Here is an 8,590-nt window from a genome sequence, read left to right on the forward strand (position 1 = left end):
AATCCAGGCTCACGAGGGAAAACCCACATTTCCCCATCTCTGTCCATACAAAGAGGATAAAGAAGGAAGTGAACAGCCTTAATTCAACCTCCAGCACCTTTGAATCTGGTCATAAGGAGAAGAAAAAAATTCGCCACGGTTTCATCCGGGAAACTCCAAGTTTATGATCCACGCTGACGGGCCCCCGATACAGTTCATTTAGTGACCGTTCAAAGTTACGATGGCCCTGCTAAAAGTAGCTTATGACCATTTTTCACACTACCGTTGCGGTATCCCCCGCGGTCATGGGATCAACGTTCAAATGCTCGGCAACTGGCATGTACTTATGACTGTTGCAGGGGTCGAAGGTAGTGATCCCCTTTTGTGACCTTCTGACAAGCAAAGTCAACAGAGAAGATGGAATCACTTAACGACCACCTCAGTTACTTAGCAACTGCACTGATTCAACAACTGTTCAGCACGAAAGGTTGTAACGTGGGGCGAAATTCACTTAACTGCTGTCTCGCTTAGCAACAAAAAATTTGAATTCCGTCGTGGTCATAAGTCCCAGGGCTGTCTGCACAGGAATAAATGCAGCAAATATATTGTGGAGTTATGGTTAGCCAGGATCAAATCAAATCTGCCCCCCCCTCCAAAAAAAGAAGAGAATTAAGGAGCGAAAAAGGGAGAAAAATACTTCCGAGCACCAGGAAGGAAGAAAATAATAATTACAAAATCCACAAAGGTGTGAACTGGTGACGGGAAAGAAATAAAAGGAATATATTGACTCAAAGGTTGACCAGCTATAAGAAAACAGAAATCAGAGACAGTAACAAGAAACAGCTAAAATGTTTTAAAATATGTCTAGCAAAATGTTGGAAATGTAACCAAAAATGGGCACATTTTACCCAGGGGTGGGATTCTACCAGTTCGCACCTATTCGGTAGAACCGGTTGTTAACATTCTAAGCAGTTTGGACAACCGGTTCTTAGAAAAAATTGCAGGGCTAATCCTGTAAGGAAGGCAGTAAGGAAACATTCTGGTGTTGCTTACAGAAACTGCCTCTCCGTTAACCCTTATTACATTCTTGGCAGGACTAGACTTCCTGTTTCAGGAACTTCTCTGGAGTTTTTTTTCCCCTCCTTTGCTGGTACTTTGCTTGTGTGGAAGGACCATTCAAAGTTACAATGGCACTGAAAAAAGTGACTTATGACCATTTTTCACACTTATGACTGTTGCAGCATCCCCACAGTCACGAGAGGCCAGGCGAGGAGATGCGTGCCTCGATGTGAGTGATGTTGAGTTGGCCACGCCCAGCCAGTCACATGACCTCCAAGCCACACCCACCAACTAAGCCACGCCCACAGAACTGGTTGTTAACAAATTTGAATCCCACCCCTGATTTTACCATTTGTGGTGGACTTCTGTCAAAGCAAAAAAAAATAAAAATGTGGGGACAAAATCAGTGGTGGGATTCAAATAATTAAACAACCAGTTAAATTATTTAGTGATTTCTTCTAACAACCAGTTCACCAAACTGCTCAGAAAGTTAACAACTGGTTCTCCCAAACTGGTGCAAACTGGCTGAATCCCACCACTGGCAAAAAAAAATACGTAAGTGGTTAGAAAAGATGATATAAGGAAACAGGTAGGTTTTTAACCTGAATTGTTTTTATTAGGTGCAACATCAGAAACACTTGATGAGAAAAGCATGTGTTTAATATTACACGTCTCAACAGCAGCGAGGAATATTAGAAAAATGAAGATATACCACAAGATGAGGAAATAGTCCAGGAGATAACCAGACTGTACAGAAATGGATAGATTGAGACTGAAAGTTGAACAGAAAGAGGATAGAGAATATTTCCAAACGTGGCATTTATTTTATCAATGGTTGGTGGGGGAAAGGGGTGGAGATTAAGAATGTGCATTTGCACATTAAATAATAAGCACATTAAATACCCAGACAACAGGATGTTTATTAAGCACCAGGAAATGTATTTAATAGAAAAATCAATAAAATAAAATAAAAATATTAAAAGAAAGAAAAGAAACAGCAAGGAAAGATTTGCAAGGATAGCGAGAGCCGAGCAACATGGGTTTTATTGTACTTTGTTTTACTTTCTTCTCAGAACCGCTCGCTTACAGCGAAATTTCAGTCTCAAATTGTGGTCCGTAAATCAAGAACTGCCTGTCTTTTTTTACACTGAGTGATAACCTTATCATGTAATCCAGTAGGAATTTTTGTGGCGGCGAGAATACTTAAAACTTGTGGGTCTGAAACGCTGTAGGGTCTCCTGTTTAAGCAGGGGGTGGTGGACTAGAAGACCTCTTGAGGTCCCTTCCAACTCTCTTTATTCTGTAATTCTGTCGGGGTCTCTTGCCTGAGCAGGGGGGTCTGGACTAGAAGACCTCTTAACGTCCCTTTCGGCTCTGTTCTGAATTTGCATTTGAATTTAATGGAATGCAGAAGTTTTTGTGCCTTAGCAACTGAATTGCTGCAACTTTCTAACCGCAAAATAAGAACTTTCTCAGGCCGAAGTAACAAAAGGGTTATTCATCACTATGTACTATGTACATAGCTATTTTAGTGTACTATGTACAACTAGCTGTTTTAATAAAAGGCAATTGTGTCTTTTTTGCAAGGACTCTATGGGACTCAGAAGGTCTTTTCCCAGGGTATTTTTTTATTTTTTTCCCCTCTCTATTTTTAATACATTTCAGTGGTTCTGCTTAAGTATTATTGGACGCTGAGTTTTTATGCTGTCACTGAATAAGATGATTTTTTTGCTACCCAGTCAAAATGTTCTTTTGCTAGATACCTTCTTTCATTCTTGGTGGACATGCCCCAGAATGAAAAAATACTGGAAAGGGATTCAAACATGGTTAGAAGAGTTAACTAAAAACAAAATTGATTTTGTCCTGGAATTATTCCTTTTAGGAATAATAAAAAAAAACTGTAACAGAAAGACAAAATATCTTATATTACATATATTAGCAGCAGTAAGAATTTCATATGCTCAGCACTGGAAGAAAAACTCCACACCACCTGAAGGCTTAATAACCCAAAAATTTTTTAGAGTGTGTGAAAATGGATAAATTAACTATAGAATTAAAAGAGAAAGCAGATACAGAATACAATGCAATATGGGAAACATGGTTTATTTGGATCGATAATAGATATAAGAATAAAAGAATAGAAGGTGCAAATAATGTATATAATAGATAAAAGTGTTGTGTATTGTAAGTTATGATAGGACACATAAATGTATATATAATGTCACAGCACTGTTTAATAACTATTGGTATTATGTATAAATGGAAAAAAACTCAATAAAGCATTAAATAAAACAATGTCCTTTTTCTACTGGGATAAGAAGAACTCGCGTTGCTGAGACAGTTCTTTAGTGAAGTTTGTTTGCTCCATTTTACAACCGCATTAAACCACTGTTGTTAAGTGAACCATGCTGTCGTTAAAGGAGCAACATGGTTGTTAAGTGAATCTGGACTTCCCTGTTGACTTTGCTGGTTGGAAAGTCACAAAAAGGGATCACGTGACCCTGCCCCCGTCATCAATACGAGTCAGTTGCGCCAAGCGCCTGAATTTTGATCACGTGACTGTGGGGGATCTTGCAACAGTCGTAAGTGTGAAGGCAGAAGGACCTCTGTCCCTTTTCTCGGTGCTGTTGTAACTTCGGTCACTCAACAAATGGTTATAAGTTGAGGACAATGCTGCAACTGTCCTAAGTGCAAAAAAAATGGTTGTAAGCCACTTTTTTTTGGTGCCGTTGTATCTTTGAACGGCCGCTAAACAAATGGATGTAAATCACGGATTACCTGTCATTGCGGTTTGGCTGGAAACCTGCTGCTGGAGGTGATAATTCAACAACTCCTTGGCAACCTTTCCTTTTTCTTTTTTTTTCTTTCAATAATTTATTGATATATTCTCTCTTCACATGCAACGGGTGCTTACATAATAATACTTTTTCAGTGCCGAGTTTCTACTTCTGTTATTGCTTTCTGATAAAGCAAGTCTCAAGTTCTAAAATGTTCCTCTTTTTCTTTTATCTTTAATGTTAACCTATCAATTTCTGCACAGTCTAATTTTTTTTTTATTATATCTTGTCCTGCAGGTGTTTCTTAATTTTCCCCAGGATTGTGCAAATTCAATTCTTGCTGCTCTCCGTACATGTAAAATTAAAATATACCCTTCCCTCTATCATATTGTTTTTTCTGTTATTAGGCCTAACAAAAATAGTTCTGGCTTATAATCGATATGCTGCCTTAAGGTTTTTTTTCTAACCACGTGGGATGACCCAAAGGGGTGTGGCACAGAAGCAACGAAGTCACAAAAGTGGGTAAAGTCCATTTAATGCCTCCAACTTGGCCCCCAATGTCCAGTTATCATCGGAAGAAAAAAACTCTCCCAAGAACAGTTTTTAAAGGGAAGAAATTCACTCCAAACCCCAAAGTACATCTAAATTATAAATAAAAACCAACACAAACCACAGCTGTAGCAATTAATGAGACAGGGCAGGATAAGGGATTGCAGAACTCAAAAGATAACGAAACATACACAGTTGGGAGGATGCCAGAACCCAGATAAGACTTAACAAACAAAAATAATGCACGCTTTGTTTCCAGCAAGGTGCTGTGCACAAACACCCTTTATATCTTGTGTTCCCAGCTGCAGCTAATGAAGGGAATCAGGGCCCTTTTCTCCCCCGTAATCCACATTGCTCCCTTCTCCGTTCCTCCCTGCGTGCCCTAGGATGAAGAGGGGATGGGCCTGGGTCTTCCTCTGAATGTCCAGCGGACTGTGCCCTTCCCCAGTTTCCTCCCCAGCCACTGGAGCCACACTCCCACTCCTATAAGCCACTTGACCTCCCCCTTGGAATCAGATTCCAACAGGGGCATGACACTACATACGCACTTTCGTCCAAAAACCATTTTCTTTTTCTCTTTTTCTTTTTCAGCACAGTCGTTTTGAGATCTACAGTGGGAAGTCGGGCTGTCCAGACAGTATCTAGTTAATTGGGAATTGAGATAGTTAAGTGAGAATTGGGAGCTGTCCCCTTAAGGGAATGCCTCACGGGAAATATAGTTAATGCATCGTGGGAAATGTAGTTCATGTCATGTGATCACATCTGTAATCCTGAGGTTCCTTCACTCTTGCTCGGACCCCAGCATTGTGCTGGCGTCTTACCTTTTTACTCCATCATTATGGGATGAAAGATCACTATACTTTCCCACTATGAAGTCAGCTATGTAAAGATTTGGACACTAAATGAATCTCGACGTAACCGAGATTTATACCTGATGATTCAATACCCGTGATTCAATAAAGAAACTTTGTATGCAAACTTTGCAGAGTTTGCCTGACCGTCTATATATTCTGTTCTGTATGGACATTTGCATTCTTGGAAACCTGCACCCCTGATTGGCTAAACGCACAGCAGCTGGATTGGTCGAGTGCACGGCACTGATTGGCCGTTACGAAGCAACCGCGATTGGCCGAGCCGATCGCGGGCGATTCGAACGGCTGTCATTGGCCGCAGCGCCTGGCACCAGTTCAATATAAGCCGCCACATACCCAGCCGGCGGTAGATTCAAACCTGAAATAAAAAGAGCTTAAAACTAGTCACTGCCTCGTGTCTCTTTGTGATCGATCGGCCGATACAACATATTCAGCCAGCAATTTAAAGACAGACGTCCTTCAAAGATCAGACTGCTGTGATTTGAGGGGAATGGGGATGTCTTGTTAAAAAAAAAAAAAGGAAGAATTTGTCCCGAACACAAAAGATGATATCTTAAGTTTGGCTATTAACAAAGGCTAGAAACATGCCCAGGGGGTTTCTCTCCTGTAAAATGAGGAAGCTCAACCAATCTCAGAGAAGGCCATGAGCCTAAAAGGACAGCAATTAAACCTTAAGCAACTAAGAGGATTAAAGGCCTGGAGATTAAAACCTATGCAGGTTTTGGGTTTGACCAGTCTAGAGAAATGAAGGACTGGCAGGACGGGACAGGATAGCAGGATTCCAATATCTGAGGGGCTGCCCCAAAGAAGAGGGGGTCCACCTATCCTCCAAAGCACCTGAAGGCAGGACAAGAAGCAATGGAGGGAAACGAACCAACGAGAGAAGCAACCTAGAACTAAGGAGAAATTTAGCGAGTGAGGACAATTAACCAGTAGAACTGCTTGCCACCAGAAGTTGTGGCTGCTCCATCACTGGAAGTTTTTAAGAAGAGATTGGACAACCGCTTGTCTGAACTGGTATAGGATTCCCTGCCTCAGCAGGAATCGAAGACCTCTAAGACGTGTCGCCAACCTTTTGGACCTCAGGGACCACCAAACTCATAATTTTAAATCCCAGGGAACCACTAACTGGTTCTGTGGGCGTGGCCTAATTTGTGGGTGTGGCTTGGTGGGCATGTGACTGGGTGGGCCTGGCTTGTATGTAAATATTATAAATATTTATATAAATATTGATTTTTTTTAATTAAAAAAGAGCATCTTTTACCCCAAATCAGGCCAAGCAGGCAGGCAGGTTGAGTTGCTCACAGAATCACAGATTCATTCAGAGATCTATCTATCTGCCATCGGCTAGCTCAGTCTGTCACATAAAATCTGCCATCGGCTAGCTCAGTCTGTCCTGAGTTGGCACCGAATAATAGAACCTTCAGTCCTAAGGGAGGTTCGGCTTTGCTTAAAAGCAGAGCCGAAGATCTAAAGACTAGTTAGAAAGCAAGAAATCCAACCATTTCCTGCTTCCTAGCTAATGTAAATCTCCCGGCATAGCAGAACGGCTGATGGTCGGAAAAATAGCAACTTAGCAGGCAAGTTTGCCGGGTAAGGAGTGAGTGGCCGGGGAGCATTCCCGCGGGCCATGTGGGCGGTGCAGCCTTGTGTTTCTGCGCAGCCTGGATTAATTGCTTGAGGGGGTGTGTGCTCTGGGGATGAGATTTCTCTGAGGCCCACCAAAATGTTCTCACAGCCCACCAGTGGACCGCAGCCACCAGTTGGTGACCGCTGTTGTAGATGACTGTAGCAGGTTTGGGTTCTGCTATTTACTAAAAGAGTAAAACGGAGGTGCTACAGAAATTTAAGCAATGGGTAAGCTTTGTAGAAAGAAGGTATATAAACAACAGGTATGTCAGCTGCAATCTGACAGAGGTTCAGAATACATGTCAACAAGTTTTCAACAGTGGGTGGTACCATTAGGAATAAAACACAGATGCACAAATCCTTACACAGAGAGACAGAACGGTAGAGGATTTTGGTCTAAGCAGGTCATATTGGGGTGAACCCATACTGACTGCTAACTATTCAGTTAATAGGTTGTGGAGTTCCTCCATTAATGATACTCCATATGGGAGAAAACCACCTCTAGCACATTGAAGGGTGTTCAGAAGCAATACAGATGTGCATTTTCCAGAAGCAATTAGAAGAAAGGGGCAACCAAAGGCTAGCAAGCTCAGGTTTGTGGGCTATGAGCCAGGCTCAAAAAGTTATCGCTTTAGCGACGGGAGCAAAAGAATAGTGTTTTCAAGGTCTGCAAACCTTGCGTTGCAAAATTGGAACGGAATTGATGCAAATTTGTGGAAGGATTCACTTAGCGACGGTGATTCACTTCGTGATGGCGACTCACTTAGTGATGGCGTCAGTCTTCGGGGAGGAGAAGCTGAACAAGATATGAAGCAAGAGAGGGTCGATGCGAAGAAGCAGTCAGTGCCATGCAGGTCAGAGCGACGGAACAAGGGGATTCCACCTGACAGGTATTCTAAAAGTGAAATTAAAGTGTGCAATGTATGGCGCGAGCCAAGGAACCGCAGAGAAATATTGGCGTTACCTAAAATCGAACAAGGAAAGTGGAAAGAAGCCACGGAGAAAGGAATCAAATCCGTGGGAGAACACGAAGTGTTCGCATCTATGTCTTTGCCACAGGGTAGCAAAGCTGTAGGATGCAAGTCGGTGCACAAGGAAAAGGCTACTACTACCCAATAACGAAGTACAATATAAATCGAGGTTAGGTTTTCACAGATGAAAAATGTGCACTATGATGAGGTATCCGTGCCAACTGTAAAGAGTGAGAGCATCAGGCTGGCACTAGCGTTGGCAGCAGCATATGGCCGTAAAGCTTGGCATTTTGACATAACCATTTCCCAGTGCAGAATTAGAGGAAGAAATTTACATGAAAGTAAAAAAGGCCTAACACAGTGTATAAATCGAACAAGGACGTTTATGGTTTGAAGCAGTCAGCCAGGATTTGAAATATCTGTTTAGATACTCTTGGGTTCAAGAGTTGCAAGGCTGATAGTTGCATATCCACTGGAAAGTTAAAAGGTGGGGATCGATGCGTTGGACAGGTATAAAAATGAATTCTCGGGTATTTGGAGGGAACTGTGAACGTGGGTCTTCAAATACAGGTATCTGAAGAATATTAAAGGTAACTGAATTTATTCCGGTTACGAAGGGAGGAGTGTCAGTATAGTCATGAACTGGAATAGAGCTTGATAACTAAAGCTGCCAATGAGGATAGTTTGGAAACTGAAACTAGAATTAGCCTAGGCTGGAAACTGAAATTAAAAGTAGCTTAGGCATGGTTCTACC

The sequence above is a fragment of the Pseudonaja textilis genome, chromosome 3 (assembly GCF_049901715.1).
Source record: "Pseudonaja textilis isolate UNSWEBS1 chromosome 3, rPseTex1.2, whole genome shotgun sequence".
In the NCBI taxonomy this organism is placed as follows: domain Eukaryota; kingdom Metazoa; phylum Chordata; class Lepidosauria; order Squamata; family Elapidae; genus Pseudonaja; species Pseudonaja textilis.